This window comes from Mus musculus, chromosome 18, assembly GCF_000001635.26.
Source record: "Mus musculus strain C57BL/6J chromosome 18, GRCm38.p6 C57BL/6J".
Lineage (NCBI taxonomy): Eukaryota > Metazoa > Chordata > Mammalia > Rodentia > Muridae > Mus > Mus musculus.
Genome location: NC_000084.6, coordinates 84,568,843 through 84,590,898, shown reverse-complemented (window position 1 = coordinate 84,590,898; position 22,056 = coordinate 84,568,843). Strand labels below are relative to the sequence as shown.

General features: G+C 42.9%; 1 protein-coding gene across 5 annotated transcripts in view; it reads left to right on the top strand.

The window, feature by feature from the left end:
* Positions 1-1,359: 1,359 nt before the first annotated feature.
* The window catches only part of Zfp407 (zinc finger protein 407), a 381,839-nt gene continuing 361,142 nt past the window's right edge, over positions 1,360-22,056 (top strand). For 2 of the 5 annotated variants that reach the window (XR_877587.2, XR_877586.2), the window contains exon 1: positions 1,360-1,461. The gene's annotated coding sequence lies outside the window, so the exon portion shown is untranslated. The remainder of the gene's footprint in view (positions 1,462-22,056) is intronic. The other 3 variants (XM_006526470.4, XM_011247079.2, NM_001033341.2) reach the window with 3 other exon arrangements.

Sequence of the window (22,056 nt, the reverse complement as noted above, 5' to 3'; positions counted from 1 at the left end):
TATAATCACCTCTGGTTCCTGCCTGAGGTTTGTTTCCCGATCTGCCCAAGAGTAGCAGCTGACTGTTACAATTTTCTGTTAACCACTGAGGAAGCCACTACCCATTCCTTCCCCAGCATAGAAATGTATACTCTGTGTCAATGTATATATACTGTGTATACTGTGAGCCAAAATAGATAAAAACAAAGAAACAAAAAAACCAAAAAACCCTTTAAATTGCTTCCGTTAAGTGTTCTAGCACTTTGTTACAGGAAAAAGGATATAGCTTCCTATTCACACCCATCCCTTCCTTATTTTATTTATTCAATTGCTTTTGGGAGCCAGGGTTTCTCTGTGCAATTCTGGATGCAACTCACTTGGTAGTCCAGAGATCCGCCGCCCTGCTGGAGTGCTGAGATTAAAGGCGTGTGACATCACCACCCAGTCCCTTCCGTTGTAATTATTATTTAGCTTATGTACCCGTCCTGTTCCCACTCTCCTAACTGTAGACACTGTGGGAATTATTTAAGAGCCAGGGACTACTAGAGCGCCACATCCTACCCAGTCCACTCTACTCTTTAAGATGAGACGTGTAAAGTGATTTTGGCCATGATATATATGAGTCAGCAATATAGACTAGGAAAGGTTGACTCTTGAGTTTAGAGTTACGTTTCACTTTTGCTAGCTGTGTAATCTTGGAAATGGTTATTTGATTCTCTTGGATTGTAATTCCCAACCGCGGATACGTGAATCGCCACGAAAATTCAACATTATTCTCAGGAACCACGAGATTCGCGGCTCCCTCCCTGCGGCGAACACCTGGGAGACCCCATTCTGGTGTCGTTGGATTCCCTGTTTTCATGAACTAGGGTAGCGCCTGGACACTCACGATCTTCGCATGAGAACCCCAGAGGCTCTAGGCCGACTCCTGGGGGGCCCCCGATGCAGAGGAAGGCCCTAGCGCAGGCCCCGCCCCTGCCCTTCCCAGCACCGCCCTCGGGTTCGAGGGATGGAGACAGGGCGCGGGGTGCTGCGGGGACGGTTCCGGTGAGCATCCTCGGGAAGACGACAAGTCCTCCGACGAAGAACCGGCCGCCACTGAGCCCAGACAGCTTCTGCCCTACAGATTGACTCTCTAGGCTTTCCGTTTCCCTTCCAGCGGGGAGGGTGGAACTTCCTGTTTTCTCCCGTAGGGACTTCCGGAAAGTACCGCTGGGCTGAAAACAAGTCGACACGCAGAGCCGCCGGCCATTCGAGGGGAAACAGAGAACGTGAATGTTAGGTCATTAGCCAAGGCGATCGTGAAATCTTTTGTATTTCGGTTATGGTGTCCTGTGCTCCATCCAGCGTAGTCGCCCTGGGAACCGCCGGAAGTGGCTCGACGGAGAGGCAGGAAGTCCCGCCTCTTCCTCCCAGAGGGAAGACGGTGAGCCGGAGGAGTCAGTCAGAGGGCCGAGCAGGAGCGATTTCCCCGACAAACAGGTGAGTTATTCTCCGGCGGGGCGGGGGGTCCGGGGGCGGGGATGGCCCGGCGTCGGCGCGGGGTCCGGGGGGCGGCGGCCTGCGGGCCCCGGCGGGTGGCGGGGCGTCGGGAGCCCGCGGGCCGGCTGCGCTCCCGCCCCCTCCCCCGCCTCCGCCCCTCCCCGCCGGGCCCGACGCCGCCCCGCCGCACGCCGGGACCCACGCCCTCGCCTGTCGGCTGCGCACGTCCCGCTGCCCGGCGCCCTCCGCCCCGCGCTGCAGCCGTCGGCGCCGCGGCGGCCTCGCGCCGTCCCCTGCACCGCCCGGGCTCGGGTTTTGCCTTGGGCTGGCGCGTCCACAGCCTGGCCGAGCGTCTCCTCCGCGCAGCCCTCGGCTCCGAGATCCTCCTCTTCGTCCCGAGGGAGCGCGCTTCCGCAGTCGGAGCGCTGCCCCGCGTCCGCTCCGAGGGACGAGCATCCCGCTTCAGTGCGCTCGGCTCCCCTGCCCAAGCCGCTGCCACTCGCGCGTCTTCCGTTAAGCTATGCTGGTGACAGGAGCCCAGGACGGAAAGGGAGGTTCCTGCTCTACTCGACTGTCGAGAGACTCTGGCCGCTGCGGCGGGGCGGGCAGCTCGCCCCTTCCCACTACCTACCTCCTGGTCCTCAGGAGCATCGGGTGGCGGTGCTTCCCTCGCTCTGTCTGATCAGTCTGCTGGGCCTTGGGAACAGTAGCCGCTGACCCCTGTTGGTTGTGTTGTGTTTTGAGTGGCCGGTTTATGTGAAGAGTTCTGGAATAGGACTCCTTGGTGGAGCTGGGGTCTGATCACACCACTACACACACACACACACACACACACACACACACAGGACACACACACACACAGAGGAGGATTTCTTATGGGCGGTCACATCTAATGATGTGACTCTAGTGATAATCTTTAGCCTATATTTGACAGGGTTAGTCATAGTAGGTACCTAATTAGTGGGATGGTAGCTCACTTGGAAACAAGATACTGCTTAGAAAATACTCGAACTCCTGCTAGTTGCACATACTCTTTATAGTTCATAAAGCAAGACAGCCTTGTTTAGTAGCAGTTACTCCCAACGTACAAATATCCGTTAAATAACTTGAACAAAATGAATGTTCACATTCAAATGTTTAGCACTATGTCTTGGTACAAATAGGATTTTAAGTCAGTTAAAACCCATCACTATAGTTGACACCCAAGAACTGTGAGTGCACTGTACCAACTTGCCCTCAGAGAATACCGTATCAACACTAGATTGTACTGCCAAACTCTGTACAAACTCTGGTATAGCAGGCATAATAATTGTTTACAACAGTGGTTCCATTAAAATTATTTATATTGAGAAAACATTTTTTTAAAGATTGTATTTATTATTATATGTAAGTATACTGTAGCTGCCTTCAGACACACCAGAAGAGGGCATCAGATCTCATTACAGATGATTGTGAGCCACCATGTGGTTGCTGGGATTTGAACTCAGGACCTTCAGAAGTGCAGTCAGTGCTCTTAACTGCTGAGCCATCTCTACAGCCCAAGAAAACATTTTTAAACTTTTTTTGGATTTGTAGAAAAGTTGCAGGGTAGTACAGAGAGTGGATTTGGTACCAAAGCATTGTTCCACTTCTAAAGCAGCACTTCCTGTCTGTGGCAGCCATCGTTCTAGGTGCTGGAAAAGGTGATTTTTGAGATCTGGTTTAGGAGACGGCTATTTTAAGAAATGTGCTAGAACAGAGATCTGGAAGTACAGAGGAACTTATACCTACTTGCCTGTTGGAGTGGTGAAACCTTGCAGAAAATAGCATTTGAGTTTGGTGGCAAGGGTTAGTAGGTATTAGGTACTTTGTCAAAGGACAGTTTTCCCTAAAGGATGGCTTATCTTAACTGAAGGAGAACCCTGCTGACATAGAATCCTAATTTTTTTTCTCTCCTGTAAGAAAGTTTTTTCCTAATTAGGTGATGGAAAGAATCCCAGTATAAAAGCTGATGAATGAGTGAAGCTGTGCAGCTCCGAGTGGTTCTTTGATAGTCAGTGTCAGCGACAGTGGGTGTTGCTGAATGCAAGGTGGGGGGTCAACACAAAGCTGTCTTCCCTGCTGTGCAGTTCATACAGAGAACTCTACATGGCGTGCTTGCTCTGTGCCAGCCATTGCACTAAGTGAACTGATGGGTGGGTAGTGGAGGACTAGGCTACTAATGGCATTGGCAGTACAATCTAGTGTTGATACAGCATTCTCCAAGGGGCAAGGTCTGTGGTGCCACTCAGTTCTTGGCTGTCAACTGTAAGGATGGGTTTTGCCTGACTTAAACAGAAAGGCACGCCCTAGAATATAGTAGATAGCTCTCAGAATTAAAGGGGCAGGCTGGAGAAATGTGTTTGGAGTCCTAGCACAAGCTCCATCCCATATGTAGCCTGGTTAGAATTTTGTTGTTGACAGAGTCACTACTGGAGAAAGTTGCTACCTTTGTTGATAGACTGAAGTCCTTCTTGCCACAGGAGAAGAACCTTTTTCTGCCTGTGCATTTTTGTGATGTTTAAAGTTCTAAGTGAGGACATAAAGTTGGCCAAACTACCCTTGTTTCTAGGGACTAGAGAGAGAGACAGTATATTTTCTTTGGCACAGTTCTCACAGCAATGAATTCCTTTAAAATAGGAGGGTAATTTCCAAAGTAAAAAAGCTTAACACAATTTGTTACTTCTTATTTTGCTGGACTTAAAAACTGGTGAAGCCAGGAGAAGTGGCGTTTCAGGTGCTGGCTGATCTTTACAGCTTCTGTGCGTACTTCAGCATTTGAACATATGCAAAGTATTGAGTCAGGCGGCAACACGTGGTACCTGCCATCGTTCCATGGCTTGTACAGGCCCCAGGTAGTGGGACCTTTAGTTCTCTGTGTTGTAGTTTTTGGGTAGGTATAGGAATCCTGAGTTCTCTGCTTTTAGCAGCAACTGTCATGGCATTTTCTTGGTGCCATACTGTCATAGTTACAGTTCTTTTGCCGTGAAGAGACACAGTGGCAGCTTATAAAAGAAACCGTTTAATTAGGGGCTTATAGTTTTAGAGAGTTAGTCTGTGATCATCACGACTTCCAGCCCATGATGGCAGCATGCATGCATGCATGCTTATCCGAGATCTGCAAGCTCTAGGCAGAAAGAGAGCAAGACCAGGCTTGGTTTGGGGTTTTGAAACCTCAAAGCCTATCTGCAGTGACGCCTCCAAAGTGGAAACTTGAGGGTTCTTTGGAAAGTCAGTTGTGTTAGATGGTGTTTTGCAAAGGCTGACTTATGAAGGAATGTTTAGCTGAAGCAGGCACAGGTGAAAGGTGGTACTGTAAAACAAGCACGTGAAAGGACACATGAAGGATTCTTTGCTAATGACATACATGTATTGGTATGCTTCACATTTCATAGTTGAACTCCATTTGTCAGGACTGCTTAGAGAGAAACTTTCCAAAAAACTTGAGGTGGTGGTGATGTGCTACAGTTTGCTGCTGCTTCCTCGCACTCAGACTGATTAACAGAGTGATGCCCACTGAGACAGACTCAGGTGCTGAGACGAGGCCTGTGGAGGACCCGTGGTGTTTGGAGGGAGTAGAAGTAGGCTCAGTGGGCAGGGACTGAGGCTGAGCTCGGCTTGTTTACCTAGCTAAATGCTTCTTGGTCTCCGGTCTTCACTGCTCTTAGTTTTGCTGAGACACAGCAGAGACCTTCTTTCCTACCGCCTTGTGCTGATTTGCCTGAAGCCTGGCCGTTCCTGCTAAGTTGTGCCATGGCTACTAGTATCCCAAGACTGCTGCGCTAAACTACGGCTGTATCAGTGGATTGAGCTGCCGTTACTTACCTGTGAACTAAACTGCGGATTTCCAGACAACACACATGGGAGTTGCTTGAAAGAACCATTTCTAAACAGGTCCACTTCCCCCATATCCTTTCTCTTCCACTACCGCCAGTGGGTGGTGGACTAGAAGAGGTTAAAAACATTTAAACCCCTCATTAAAAAGTAGGCTTTTCAACAAGGCCATGCCTCCCACTTATTCCTTTACTAGCGAGTGTCTTACTAGTGAGGCGAACTGTAGACAGTCACAGTGTACCCTGTCCTGCTTCTCTCTGACAGTTGATCTCTTTAATGATTATAGTATTTTCTGTCTTTGTTTTGTTCACAACTTGAAAGGTGTTCTTACCCCTCTGCCTGCTTTTCAAATCCTTGTACTGTTTTTTTTTTTGTTTTGTCCTCACTGTAAATCAGGTTAAAAGTATGCTATGATGTCTTGAAATCTTCTTCCTTAAATGTAAATTAGTCCATTACTTTTATAGAAATTCTTTTTTTAAAAAAATATTTATTTATTATATATAAATACACTGTAGCTGACTTCAGACACACCAGAAGAGGGCATCAGATCTCATTATGGGTGGTTGTGAGCCACAATGTGGTTGCTGGGATTTAAACTCAGGACCTCTGGAAGAGCAGTCGGCGCCTAATCCTGAGCCATCTCTCGAGCCCAGTCCATTGCTTTTGAATTGAGCATTGCTGAGATGGGCAAACAACATAACATTCTTGTTATGTTGTTGCCGGAACATAACAAGAATGGCCTCTAGTCTAATACCCAATAGGATACATGCTCTCCTCTGCTAGGTCAGGAATGAAGTCTTTACTCTCTGCATTTCTGGTAACATTCTGGTTTTTAAATGTCCCAGGAAAACCTCCTGTTACTATGTAACATTCTAGAGATTTTGTGAGTGTGTGTTAGTTACTTTTACAAAATAACTGACAGAAGCCTCCCAGAGAAGAACTTTATTAGCTCATTGTTTCAGGTCACTGAAAGGAAAGAAAGCATGGTGGAGTTCACAACACAGCTGCCATTACTTACCTGTGAACTAAACTACGGATTTCCAGACAACACACATGGGAGTTGCTTAAAAGAACCATTTTTAAACAGGTCCACTTCCCCCATATCCTTTCTCTTCCACTACCGCCAGTGGGTGGCCCATGGGAGCAGGAAGGAAGTGAGGCAGAGTGGTGGAGCACATGGCAGTACGGGGCTCGTGCTGTGGACCAGGAAGCAGAGAAAGGTTTGAATCAAAGGTATAATTTTGAAAGGTCTGCTCCAGGTGATCTTTTCCCAATAGTCTCTACTTCCTAAAGGATTAATAAGTTTCAAAATAAGGCCACAAGTTGGCACTAAGAGGTAAGAATGAGCATATGGGGACATTCCAGATTCAAATATAACACAGCCCATATCTTATGTGTATATATCTTTATTAAAGATTTCTTTTGGTGAAAAGTGACTTTATTTTTTGTTATTTTCCAACTATACTGTCTCCCTATTATAATCAGATTGTGCTTCCAAAAGCTCTGTTTATCCATTATAAGTACCTACATTATAACCAAGATATTGCTGCAAAGAAGACAGAAGTTGGTGGCCATATCAAAGTATAAAGGAATTTACAGTTTTCTATAAGTGCATCCAGAACTTTCCTACGTGTGGCTCTGGAGGAGGAATCTTGGGGAGACATGGCGGGGGGGGGGGCATGGATGGACGGTCCCCAACAGGAGGCTTCATTTCTCCTCTCTAGCATTATTGCTTTTATGTACATGGTTATTTTCTCATGTAATGTTACTTTTTAATAATTTGGCCTTCTTGTGTGTACCCCAGAGAATTAGAAGTTTCTGAAATACTAAGGACTTGGTACTAAGAAGTAATAAAAGGTAATAAAAAACATAGTATTCAATGGAAATAACAATGTTTTGAGCTTTTAGTTTGTATAAACACTATTCATAATCTCATTTAGTCTCCAGTATATTCTCTGAACTGTGTACTACATTTTATCAACTATGGGGCACTCAGTTTAGGGTAAGCAGTTGGTATACCTCTTAAATGGTGTTGCTGGGATTCCAGTCAAGGTCGTGTGACTACACAGCCCCTATTTGTCGTCACTAAGCCAGCACATTGACTTCCATAACATTTGAACATTTACTCATCTAACAACTTTGTTTTTAACTGTTAAGTTCTTAGGTGTCTGATTATAGACATTTTTCTCCCAGAGAGTCTATAGTCAATATGTTATCAAACATATTGTTGTAATGTATGGTAGAGCCCGAGAGGGGGTAGGTTCATTTTATGGCAGGAGTTAGGAAGGAGACTTGTGGGGTACATGATACCCTCAAAGAGGGCAGGATATTCTAGGAGACTGTCAGTGTAGCTGACCAGAGCCCTGGGAAATACAGTGGTCAGAAGCAGGGCTCAAATTGTCAAGAGCCTTTCAGGCTCACTTAACACTACTTTCAAACCTTAAAATTATAGTTGTTTATATATGTGCTTATTAGTAAATAGGATCTTATTTATCATGGGATATATCTAACCTATACAATTAGAAACGGTCATGTACAGGTTAATAAAAGACTTAAATATTGAAGGTGAGACTATAAAATGTTTAGAAGATAATTCAGGGCAATAATTGTATGACTGATTGAGATTTTTGAATCAATCACAAAAGGTATAAGGGGAAAGAGTATGCTTGACAGTATTGAATGATGGATGCTGGTATATGAAGTAGACCCATCCAGAAGTGATCAGACAGAATTGAATGTGTCAGCACATATGACTGGCAAAAGGCTTAAACTATCCCAATGGGCAAGCAGTACATGTCAATAAGAGTAGGAAACCAGAGCTGGGGAGATGGCAGGTGAAAGTGATATCTGTGGAAGCCTGATGAGCCTGTGTTAAAAATCAGGGCAAGCCGGTGCACGTCTGCAATCCCAGTCTCCTACAGTGAGCTCGACAGGAGAACTGCTAGTAAGCTTGCAGGCTGGCTAGCCCAGAAAACAACCCAGTAGCAGAACTAGGTGGAAGGTGAGAACTGACTTCCAAGTTGCTGTCTAGCCTCTACACATACGTGCCCATTCTCTCCCCCACCACACATAAAGCATGGATGTAAAAATGTTGGTTAGTATCAACTAGGAACACCAAACTGTTGTGTAATTTTTAAAAAAAAATTTTTATGTATGAGTATTCTGTGTGTATATATGCTGCAGGCTAGAAGAGGGCATCAGATCCCATTACAGATGGTTGTGAGCCACCATGTGGTTGCTGGGAATTGAACTCAGGACCTCTGGAAGAACAGCCAGTGCTCTTAACTGCTGAGCCATCTCTCCAGCCCCTGGTGTGTAATTTGTACATTAGGTTGGCAACAATGTAAAAGGCCTGACAGTGTTGTTGGGAGGCAGAAAACAACACTTAGGTAAGGCAAGGAGTGAGTGTGAACTGGTAGTGATGGGGCTGCATGCTCTCCAATTCATTCATTCTCCCTAGTCTTTGTTGTTTCTGCAAATAATATCTTGCCTTGTAGCCTTGACTGACCTTGAACTTGAAATCCCACCTCCAGCACCTGAGTGTTCACATTACTGCTCTTAGTCTTCCCTTCACAGTGGTGCTAAGACATTTTCCAGCACCCATGGAGATTTGATGACTTTTTGTTTGTTTGTTTGAGACTGGATCCCCCCCCCCCTCCCCAAAGACAGGGTTTCTCTGTGTAGCCCTGGCTGTCCTGGAACTCACTTTGTAGACCAGGCTGGCCTCCAACTCAGAAATCCGCCTGCCTCTGCCTCCCGAGTGCTGGGATTAAAGGTGTGCACCAGCACCGCCCAGCAAGACTGGATCTTACTGTATAGCCCTGACTGGCCTGGAACTGGCATGCAGACCAGTCTGACCTCAAACTCACAGAGATCTCTGTCTGCCTGAAGTGCTTGGCTAAAGGTTTGGGCCTTTAAACCCTGTGGTGGTAAATGGTAATGTTTGAAAAACATTGCCCCAGGGAAATTTACCTGAGTGCCTGGAGACTAGTACTAAAGGAGCGCCTTAGCCGAGGGTGTTGTGCGCTGCAATCCCAGCTGCTCTGGAGCCTGAGAGGATTGAGACTAGCCACACTTTACTATCTTGATAACCTTGACCACCATAGAGGGAAGACCCTCTCAAACTAAAGGAACATAAATATAGAGGGGAAACTTAGTAAATGTAGAAGGCTGTATATTGTATTCTCCCCTGTCCTAACTTTTTAAAGTTCAGAAACATAGAACAAAGTTGCATTATTGTTGAGAGTATGGACATAATTAATGAAAAGCAGTAAGGTTTGGGATGTAGCTTTCTGGGTTGTGTTTGTCTAGCATATGCAATACATTGGATCCATACTCAGCACCAAAAAAGGAAACACCAAAAAACCCAAAGACAAAAAAGAGTCAAGTTAGTTACATTTTGTGGTAAGAGCAAAATGGAGAGAGAAGCTCTCCATGGAAGGACTCAGTGGTAACACATTGTGTTCTTAAATTGGTCGTGCTTCAGGTCTTAGATTATTTCTGACTTGCATGCCTGTCTGTGAGAGTACTGTTTACGTTTATATGAAAAAGGTAAGCTGGAGATGAAAATGTGATCTTGAAGTGTGAAAAATCTCCACTCAGAAGTGCTGTCAAGAAAACTGGTTTTGATGATTTTGATGGTTAATTTTTCTGAGCACTTACTCTGTTTCAGGTACTGGTGTGAGCACATTACTGCCAAGTTTATGTGCCATTAAACAACTGATTTTCCTTATAGGAACCCTCTGGTTGCCTTATATCCCCTGCCTTAGACACAGTTTGCCCATGGGCAGGGTTACAAAGGGGTGAGCTATCCAACTGTTCAATGCCATGTAGATTTAAAGGAAAAAAAAATCATACACAGGTAGACAAACCAAACAAAAGTCAGGTCAAGATAGGAAGGACTGAGTCCACAGGGAGACTGTCGAGGGCTGGTCCTCATTCCTTTCAAAGTGACTCTTTACCTTTGTGGGTTTGCTTTCAGAGCAGTCTAGCAGATGGCAGACTTCCTCAGCTTTTCTGTCTGGGTTGCTTGTGTTAATCTACTTTTGTGTAGACAGTTTGTTAAGAAAAGGGGCCATTTTGGGAAAACAACACTTGCCAGTTTTCCCCCTTGATTTTGATAGCCTTGATTTCCTTTGTCATATTAAAATCCACACCTGGAATTTTGTTTTATAACCATCAGTTAAACCATGAAGTTAAACTGGCATGGCCTCACTGCCACTGCTTGGAAAGGTCTGTGGAAGAAGAGAACTGTGTTTTTCAGCATACTACTACTGTTTCTGTTTGATAACCAAAGTGCAAAAGTTGTCAGTATCTTGAGATCTGTCAAGCATTTTCAGTTTGGGGATGTTATAGTTTCTGACAGACTCAGTCTCTTATCAGGAAGGTGACAGACCATGGGAGACCTTCCATGACAGAGTGGTCTGCATTTAAGACACAGTGATCACAGGTGATCCCTCGTAGGTGTATGTAGAGTCTATATGCAGGCACATATAGGTACAAGTAGAGTACATGGAGGTCTATGTCAGGCTTTAGAAGCAGCAGTTTTAGGTACTCAGGCTCTTGTCTGGTCGGCATTTGTGAAGGCCAGAGAGGCTCCATGCTCTCGTTCCGAATACTTAGCAGTGTGTTTGCTGTTTATACTTCTCTGTTGTTTCCTCTTAGACAGTGCATCTTTTTTTTTTTTTTTTTTTTTTAAGAAATGGTTTTAAATAAAGCTAGGTAAGGTGATTAGAAGCATGGTAGGGAAGGAGGAATTCAGGCTGAGTGGCAGTGGTTTAATCATCAAGTGTAACTCAAGCTCAGCCTGCTCTGCAGATAGTAATCGTTACATAGCGAGAAGAACCCTGATAGCTGGAACCGGAGCTGTGGGGTTGAACTCTAGGAACAGTAGCAGCCACGTCTTGGAAGTACACAGTTCATTAGTGCTTTCTGCTGATTGTGACTTGTGGAGCAGAGTCTGAGCTATATTGGATCAATTATTTTTCAATGAAGAATATCAGTTAAAGGAGTGCATGCTAATTTAAAATATAATTATAAGACCATTAGAATTTAAAGTAAGGTGGTAATGCAGTTTTAAAAATAGCTTAGAAATTTTAGGTCATTGAAGGAAGGAAATAGAAATGACAGTCTCTCTAAAATGAGAGCAAGGGTTTTCATTAAGAGCCTTCAGAAATGGCATCTGCTATCTTTTATGTATTTATTGTGATACGAGGGCAATGCTTGCTAAAAGCGTGACATTGGAAGTAATTTTGTATAGCAAATTATGGTTCAGACAAGTATCTTTGGAGACCTGTGTGGTATAGTTTTGTGTAAATATGTTCATTATGGTGTTTGATTGGCTGTTACTGTCAACACACTACTCCTTTACAGTTCTAGGGTTTAGTACTTAAGCATTAATGTGTATTCCCTGCCCCTCTCTCTGAGGAGTTAGTTCTAGGGCTCTGGTTCCTGAGTAAAGCTCCTAGGTTCCACCCAGAGAACACTTGGGAAGTATAGGTTTCCGCTGCAGAATAGGCTTTCTTAATTCCACGTCTCCGGGATTTCATATCTTTGCTCACTAGCTATGCTTGTAAAGGATGGATTGGTATTGATGCCAGAAGACAGAAGCAAATACATCCAGATAAAGGTCTATTTGGGCTTTGTACCTAACCCGTTACTGTGTGAGTGTGCCTGTGTTCATAATGCAGATACTTGCAGAGCTAAGAGGTTACAAGTTGCTGTGATCCCTGGCTGCTAGGAACCAAACTAGGGTAGTCCTTAAGAGTGATTGTTCTCTTTAGTATGAGAACTGACTGGTGGTGTTTTTCATTGGTTCAGTTTTAGTCTCCCAGTCCTTTATTTAAGTCTGAGTCTTGCTGTAAGTCAATGCTTACCATTGTCCTCTAAAAGCATCGCTATCATCAATTGTCCTCTATTACCAATTGTCCCCTATTATCAATTGAAGTTGTTTTTCTTCTTTTTATTGGATATTTTCATTTACATTTCAAATGCTATCCCAAAAGTCCCCTCTACCTTCCCTCCCAATTGAAGTTTTTTAAAGCATTATTTTACTTTTTATGTGTAAAAAGTTCTATATGTCATGTGTATAAAGTTACTCCGTTCTTCCATTCTCATTTTTTTTTAGTGTAAAAGTAACTTATTTGCCAGACATGTCTTTTCAGAGGCTTACTGCTGAATAAACTCATCCTTTCTAGTTTTCTCTGAGTGGCTGGTTTAATTCAGATATTCTGGCCCAAACTCCTCTCCAAGTTGACTAATTCAATCTGGGTTTTTTTGGCTTCTGAATTGCTCTGCTTGGCCTCAAACTAACTCTGGCAATTTGTTCTAATCTTCTGGCTCCTTCTCATTTTCTGGCTTGTTTTGTCTTCACCTGCAAACTGTCTCTCTAAAATTATCCTGCTAAAACTGTCTGCTCTGACTGAAACTGCATGAACTTAACTTACAAACTAACAAACTCAACTCCACTGCACTGACTGAATGGAACTCAACTTACTCCATTCTGAGCTGACTGAACTCCACTGCATTGAACTCAAATGATTGTTCTCTCTTTCTCTCCCTCCCTCCCTCCCTCCCTCCCTCCCTCCCTCCCTCCCTCCCTCCCTCCCTCCCTCCCTCCCTTCTTCTTTCCCCCCTTCTTCTCTCCCCCCCTTCCCTCCACCTACACTGCTCTCTTAAGTCACCTTCTTCCTCCTCTTGTGAGAGTTGGGCATATCCTGTCTCTAACTAGTGTCAAGTCCTTCTCTGATTTGCCACTCAATTAGACATCACTTTCAAACATGGCTGCTTCCTTCTACAAACTAACTTTATCTTCATTTTGGGGGGAATTAAAGGTGTGTACTAAGAGTGTGTTTGCATTCTAGCCATATCACATAGACCTTGAAGGTCTTTGGGTGTGATCCCTTGCCAGAGCAGCCATGTTGCTGTATTAAAATTCTATTCACTCACTGATAAGTGGATATTAGCCCAGAAGCTCAGAATCCTTCTTAGAAGGGGGAACAAAATACCCATGGAAGGAGTTATAGAGACAAAGTTTGGAGCAGAAACACTGAAGGAACGACCATCTAAAGACTGCCCCACTTGGGGATCCATCCCATAAAAAACCACCAAACCCAGACACTGTAGCAGATGCCAACAAGAGCTTGCTGACAGGAGTCTGATATAACAGTCTCCTGAGGGGCTCTGCTAGTGCCTGGAAAATACTGAAGTGGATGCTCACAATCATCCATAGGATAGAGCACAAGGTCCCCAATGAAGGAGCTAGAGAAAGTACCCAAGGAGCTGAAGGGGTTTGCAGCCCCATAGGAGAAACATCAATATGAACTAACCAGTACCCCCAGACTAGTGCCTAGTCGGGAGGAGAGGCACTAGGTCCTGTGAAGGTTCTATGCCCCAGTATAGGGGAATGCCAGAACCAGGAATGGGAGTGGGAGGATTGGGGGGGGGGCGGGGGGGGGAGGGGATAGGGGATTTTCGGAGGGGAAACCAGGAAAGAGGATAACATTTGAAATGTAAATAAAGAAATTATCTAATTAAAAAAAAAAAAAAAAGCCGGGCATGGTGGTGCACGCCTTTAATCCCAGCACTCAGGAGGCAGAGGCTGGCAGATTTCTGAGTTTGAAGCCAGCCTGGTCTACAAAGTGAGTTCCAGGACAGCCAGGACTATACAGAGAAACCCTGTCTCGAAAAACCAAAATAAATAAATAAATAAATAAATAAATAAATAGTCAGAACTCAGCTTTTAGAGAAAAGTGAATAAGACTTTTGATGGATTAAAATTCTAATACATTTTAGTTTTTATTTGAGAACTATTCTAAATTTAATAGGAAAATGTGAGAATAAACCCAGAAAAGTTTCTAGGATACCTGTCTGTGTAACTTTTACAGAGATTTATCTGTTGTCAGGTTGTACTCCCTCCCTCTGCTTTGCTCTGTTGGAGAGAAAATCCAGGCCTTACATGTACAGGACAGATCCTGTATCACTGAGTGACATCTCTGGTCCTGCCTTCCTGTTCTCTCATGTGTTTTTTCCTAGACATCTAGTCTTCATATACACATGTTCCTCCTCTGTGTGTGTCTAAATCCAGCCCCACATGTGTATGTATCGTAACTCTCTGCTCAGGAACAATCAGTCGATAACCTCTTAAGAACTGACTTGTTCTTACTGTTAAGATGCTGCTTTCCTCTAAAACCAGCATTTTGAGAGGCAGAAGCAGGAGGATCTTTAGGAGTTCCTAGCTAGCTATGCCTACATAATGAGACCCTGCCTCAAAAAAGCCAAACCAAATCACGAGAAATCTAACAGAGATGCCTTTTTATATTACCACAGTAGTCCTATCAGTTTTGTAAGTGTACAGACAGTTGTTGTGAGTTGACATCAATGTCTTTATTACATTTATCATTGGCAGCACAGGGTCTAGTCTTCATGTCTCCTTAGCCTCTTTCCATAATCTGTCTTTCATGACAATGGGGTTTTGAAGCTGCTAGGTAGGCTTTCTCGCCATCTTGTTTCTTTAAACAGAACACTCCTGAGGTTGTGCTTTTTTGTTGTTTTCTCTTAGTCAGAGGCTTTGCATTCTTGGCTGATGTGAAGCATGGGTGATGTGAGGCTATCATGATGCCACAGCTTGGGTACATGGTGTCCGTCTGCCCTCCACCAAGGATGCTTGATTTTGATCACCCAACCAAGATAGTACCTTTTATTTTTTTTTCCACTTCACAATTACTAAATTATATTTTATTTTCTTACCTTGGAACTAATCAGTGGTTGTGGAGTGACAGTTTAAACATCATGCAAACGTACAGAAACATTCATAGAAATGTAATGTTCCATATAAATATTTTCTCAGGCTTAGTTCTATTGATGAATCTTGTCTGATACATTTTTTGTCAATATAACTTTCTCTTTGTAGTACTCTTTTGTGTTTGCCCATTGTCCCTGTATCCTAAAGGGAGCTAGCTGACCTTTAGGTCCCCTTGCCTTCCCTCTTAGATTTACTAAATCTGCCTTATCTATCAGTTTCTTATCCAGTTTTTCATCCATCCATCCATCCATCCATCCATCCATCCATCCATCCATCCATCCATCTTTTGTCAAGTCATTGAAATGCATTGTTCACTAAGATTTTTAACAAGTTGATAGTGCTTATTCTTGCTTCTATGTCTTCCTAACATTTTTCTTTTAAAGCATCTCCCTTCTTTTTGACCAAAATAACAGGTTTTTGACAGGTTCATCCTGGAGTCAGCTGGGTTCTGTTGAGTGGAGAATGGGCACCTAGTGTTCATGAGGTGTTATTGGTTCTCCTCCAGCCAACACCAACTCTCTATGTTGCATGTTTAATATGAGATCCTGGGAGCCATAGATAGCTTTCTTAGTGTCTGGTGTTCTTGCTGTTTGACCAGGCTGAGATCTCAAATGTCTCTGACTATAATTATGTTACCCTGACTGCTTGTATTTGTATTCTTTTGATTGCACTCATCATTTTCTATTATTTCAATGATGGGAAGCAACTTTTTTTTTCTTAAACTTAACATTTAATCAACTCCTTTCCTAAAGGATATTTTGGAAAGTATAGAAAAAAAACGCCAGGATTTGGAGAAAAGAATTACCTATAATTTCACCACTGAGAGGAAAAAAATTAACCTTATTATATAAATGGACTTGAGTAGAACTATATTCATTTAAAAATTTAATGCTGAACATTTTCTACTTTCTAAATATACTTTCTTAACACTTAGATCTTTGGTACCTAATAATTTATATTCCAAATGTCTTGAGGCTTGATAGTTTTATATGGTGTGTTAGCTTATTGACATCTGGAATTACAGTGTTTTCCAGATTTCTTCCAAAATTAGTAGTTCCAGTCTTTTCCCCTGCAGTCCTTTGTGCTCCATCTCTTCTCCCAGACCTGACAGGTTTAAGCAAGAGCAGTGTTACAGTCCTTCTTTCCCTCTGTCGCTTTTGTTTTTGGTATAGTTCTTCAGATTTATATTTTCAAAATCTCATTTTCCTATTCTTCTGCTTCAATTAGAAACAAAACTATTACTGAGAATATAGTGTCTGAGTGCTTAGAGGTCCATCTTGGCAAGGGATTTTTGATTGAATTTAAGAATCTTAGTCCTTCCTTCTTGTGCTACAACAAGGAAGCTGAAACTGCCCTGTGTCTTCCAGCTGACTTGGCACAGTTGAGATAAAAGCAAAGACCTCTTTGTAGCCTAGTGTTCTTTTTCATGAGTGTTACACATTTCACTGTAGTGTTTCTTTAGTTTTGTGCTGCTATGTCTTCCACTCTCCTCAGCATTCATACATGATATGCTTCATCTTGCTTTTGAAAGAGAAGAAGGGAGGATTTAAGGAACATAGTCTAACTTTTTTCATGGAATGATTTTTTTTTAAAGTGGTTGCATTATAAATTCTTGAAAATCCAGGGTCTAATGGAAACACTTAATGAGGAAAGAGGGGCTCCATCAAATTTAACCTCCCTACCCCTGTTTTTAGTGAATAGACCGTTTAAACTAAATTAAGTAAAGGACATAAATTCTGTTGTTTCAGTTTTAATATTTCATGACTGATTTTATAGATGAAATTATATTTTACAATAAATAGGAAGAAGAATTTATACAGCCTGTTCTAGTTGATGTGAAACAGCAAATCCCATTTCTCTGTAGCTGTAAAGAAAATTCATTATAATGTCTTTAGTTGTAAGAGATGGTTTCATTGTGATTAGTTACACTGATAATAAAACAACCTTTTCAGATACCATGAGACACTGCTAACTCGGGATTTTAACGACACTGAAGTTTTCTCATTTTTTACTCAGTCATCACGCCTTTACCTTATCTCTTTTATTTCTGACCCAATAATTTCTTTTCTTAAAAATTAGATGGAAATATTACCAAAGTATTGATTTTAAAAATGCCTTTAAAAAAGATAGATTAAATTTTAACTTTTTGTGGAGAATTTTTCCGAGTGTGAAGCATTTGTCAGGGATAGTCAATATAAAGTTATCATAAAGTTAATTTAATGACTGGGTTGTTTTAGTGTATTTAGAAAGTAGTGCTTCAGATGGGAAGGGGTAGCCAAGGGCGGTGTGAGGGCTGGGCTGATAGAGTAGTATTTGCTAACCAAGTGATTAGACTGCGGCAGTCCCTCTCCATAGGCAGTCGTCTAAGGATGGGGGTTTAGGATGCTGGTGGATCTGCTCAGTTTTGTCACTGAGCTTTGATCCTCATCATTATGGCATTTCAATATTGTTTTAATTCTATATTAAGCACTAAACAAATGTTTGGATTTTTAACTTGCACGCAAAATTGAATTAGATATTGAAATATTTACGTGGTTTTCCTCTGGAATAGAAATAAAATTCTGGTTTAATTTGGGTGAGAATTCTAGTTTCTTCTGATTCCTAGACTTGGGAGTATGCGGTTCTAGCCTGCATATCTTTAAATGTTCTTAGATTCTATCTGGAGAAGGTTCTTTGAAGATTGTTTTTTTATTTTGTTATTTTCTATTTTTTTATTTGTTTTTTTCAAGACAGGGTTTCTCTGTATAGCCCTGGCTGTTCTGGAACTAACTCTATAACCAGGCTGGCCTCGAACTCAGAAATCCGCCAGCCTCTGCCTCCCGAGTGCTGGGATTAAAGGTGTGCACCACCATTGCCCAGCTGAAGATTTATTTTTATTATTTTTAAATTATGTATATGTAGGTGTGTCTGAATGTGGGTTTGTGCACCAAGGTTTATGCAGAGGGTAGAGGTACTGGACTCCTTGCAGTTGGAGTTTATGCAGAGGGTAGAGGTACTGGACTCCTTGCAGTTGGAGCTGTGTGATGTTGGGTTTGACCCACTTGATGTGGGTTCTAGGAAGTAAACTTGGGTCCTTGATTCATCTTTCCAGTTCTGGAGTCGTCCTCATTGCCTCCTCCTCCTCCTCCTCCTCCTCTTCCTCCTCCTCCTCCTCCTCTTCCTCCTCCTCCTCCTCCTCCTCCTCCTCCTCCTTGTATAGAGCTAGAAATGGCATGTCTGATATGTTAGTGGTAGCACTTTCACAGGCTGTATGCTGAACGAGTGACTCTATATCCCCTAAGCTTGAATGCTTTCCAATATCAGTAGGTTTAGAGTTAATTGTGTAGTGACAGTAACCAATGGACTATGTATGGCCTGTATTCCCCATGTGAACTGCTCCTCCAGTTTGGGAATGCTAAATTTCTGAGTCTAACTAGAAAGGAATTCCTACTGCTGGTATCTCTGAGGCAGGCTGTTGGCTCAGTAGATTCCAGAGGCAGAATGATGCCACCCCCACCCTATGAATGTATTTTTCAGGATATAGCAAGGATATATACTTCCTTTATGCTATATGCATCTGAAACTTAAAGTTTCTCTACCTCATCCATTCATTAGGTGATTCTTTAGTAACTCTTGATTTAGTTAAGTTTTTGGTTATAAAGGATAGCAGATCTCATTTTTGGTAGTAGGAGAGATAAATGTCAGTGTCATTTTATTATACTTCTAAAGTAAGTGGCAAGGACTTCTGCCCTGGTAAGGTGCTTCATGTGGCTGAGACCGTTAGGACCTTCTCCGGGGTGCCTCAGTGTACTGTGCTACAGCAGGAGCCTCTAGGAAGGCAGACAGACAAACGCCAGTGAAGGAGCTGTGCTCCTGAGCCACATCTTCACTTGAGAAGTCAAACAGAGAATAGCTTTATGTTAGTTATCTATTGCCCATAACCAAGATATCACTGTATTATCCTGCTCTTCCTGTGGGTTGAGTATTAGGGAGTGAGCTTGGCTAGGTAGCTCTGGTTTTAGGTCTCTTCTGTGGCTACCGTAAGATTTTTGTAGGAGTTGTCATCCAAAGGTCTAATGACTCAGGGTAGATGGCCTGATACTAAGATAATTTCTTGGCAATTTGAGGGAGCCTCTATTTTTTCACTAACTTTGGGGAAGAGGTCTAACATTTTTGCCTATGGACCTCTGCCAGGCTGTATAGTCTGCACAGGTGTTCTTGCTGTATCCTGTTGGTACTCCCTGAAGTCTTGATCCTTGGGGGAGGGCAGGTGGGAAGCATGACTGCTTTGGGACTGAGTCTAGGTAGAATATACTCTTAGTGTTCTTGCTAAGAGGGACTGGAGGAGCAACTTAACTTTCCTGCCAGTCTCAGAGTCTACTGCCATCAAGCTGAGTCCTGCAGGTGGTGTCGGGGTACCCGGGTAATTGACTGTCCAAGATCTCCATCCTGGAGCGGCCCCATGTCCACCTAGACTCAGCACCCGTGATGGTGATTCTAATCTTTGCTGGGGCAGGAGTACAGTGTAGGTGACAGGGCAGAGGACAGGGGAGACATGACTGCTTTGGGACGGAGTCTAGGTAGAATACACTCTTAGTGTTCTTGCTTTTATAGATGCAGTTCACTATGTTCACCATACGAAAGGGAACTAAGCCTTTTGAAATAGTATCAAACAATTTGTAGGTTCATTTAAACCTATCAGACACATTCTTGGGCAATTTTATAAAGAGCTTCATGTATTTATAATTGAGGAATTGTGTTGTACTCTCTTAGGACAGTGAGGAGGTAGAGTTGTTGGAACCCAAGTATTCATGAACTAGTTCTGTGTGATTAAAGCAGGTTCTCGTATGCCCATTTATTAAAAATTGCCCCAGAGTTATCTAGTAAATGTATTTTAGTTTGTTAAATATATTCTTGACAGAATTATTCATTCAACTTTATAACTCAATTATAAGGATTTTCCTGGAAGAGTATTCTTTTGCCTTGTAGAATCAGAGACTGTATTTTGTGAACTCTTTCCCAAATTGATGTTTCTGATAGGAGAGGCCTAGCTGGAAGGGCTGGGCACTCCTAGCACCTCTAGTTTCCTGAGACTGCACATCAGCAGTAGAAGGCTTTCATAGACAGACTCTAGGAGTGGACTTGAAATTAGGGTAGGTGACACCATCATGATATAGGTTCAGCAGGAAATCCAGTTTGAAATGGCAGATGGGGAGAGTGAACTTTCCTGTATTCTACTCAGCCGTGGCTGCTGCAGCTCTTAGTTATATGTCTGGCCTTGTGTTGCAGGAGGAAAGAACCCTTTGTAGGATAATAACTTCTAGGGCTTATGCTGTTTTGAATTTCTCAAGGGGAAAGGTGGTGAGACTGTTAATTTCTGTGCATGTGTGTGTACAGGAAGGGTGAGGGGGTAAGGGACTGAGACTAGGGGTACGGAGACAATGGGCTCTTGCCCAGCCTGTATGTTTCTGTGTGAGTGACTCAGTGGAAGCGGAAGGGCTGAGTTGTCACTATGATACCCCACCGAGAAGACAAAAGACACAGAGAAATGAAGACTCGTACTTGGAATGAGTGACAAGTGAACAAGGCTAGTGAGGAGGCCAGGAGGACATCAGGTGTTCTGCCTGAGGGGCAGTGAGCACTTGAAAGCCTGCTTCCTGAAATGCTTTTTCCAAATCCCTGCAAGATATTGTGGGAGAAGCGGCCACCAGGTGTCATCAGAAGGCTGCTATTGATGTGCTTTAGTTTTGCTCTTTAAAAGGCTTTTCTTTTCTTTTCTTTTCTTTTCTTTTCTTTTCTTTTCTTTTCTTTTCTTTTCTTTTCTTTTCTTTTCTTTTCTTTTCTTTTCTCCAGAGTATTTTTCCCTTAAAACATGAGGAATGTCTAAGTTAGATACTTTAATTTTTGTTAGTTTCTGGGTGCTATTAACTTTATTAGTAATTATAGGTAAGATGAAATTAATAAAAAAGTGTTATATATAACTTATTTTTACAGCCAGGAACAAATGCCTAAAAGTGTGTGTGTGTGTGTGTGTGTGTGTGTGTGATTGGGCTCAGAACATTGCTCATGTTAGGCAAGTGCTACACAACTAAGCCACACTCAGCCCCAATGTACATGCTTGTAATTGTTTGCGACAGTCTGTGTGGATGGTAATTCATGACTTGGTCTCGGAAACACAGTGCTTGAAGAGGATTGGCTTTAGTGATACATTCTGCTGCTTAAAAAAAAGTATGCCAACATGTGGGATTCCGTTTCCTCCCCTCACCATGTGGGTTCCAGAGATTGCACTCTGTGAGCATGTCTGGCTTGGCAGCAGGTGTCCACTAAGCCATCTCCCTGGGCCTGGTTCCACTGCTTTAGTCCACATACATACTAGGTGTTTCAGTCTTGAACCTCTGCTGAGGGAAGACTTCTAAGATACAAATGACAGTGTGTCAAGAAGGAGATTATGTTGTTTTTACTTTGTTGCTGGAAGGATGAGGGTGCTTTCAGATAATAGTAAGTTTTTAGTAAGTGTTTGTTGTATGAATGAATAAAATCTGCTTCAGAAAAATGAGCCTTTAATGGTTGTATTCAGGTGATCTTTGAATCTTTCAAGAAGAAAGAGGATGCTCTTGTTCCCATCTCTACTGGGAATGGGATACTTGTTCTAATAACCTTTCTAATGAATTTTTAAAGCCTATATTAGCATAAACTCTCATTTCCGTTTAATCCTTTTTACATCACTTTAAAGTACTTATTAAAACCACTATGCATTCCTGCCCACTCTGTTTCCATAATAGACTTTATAACTTAAAGACTACGGCAAACTCTTGTGCCTCTAGATGGCCCCTGGCTCCAGTGCTGACCTTGAGTGTTAGTTTTTTCAGAAATGGTGGCTGTGATCTGGGATGGGTTGATCAGCTGCCTGTTCTGTACACTGCCATGTGGTGGAAAGCTGGCCTGTGCAGAGCTGTCTGTCC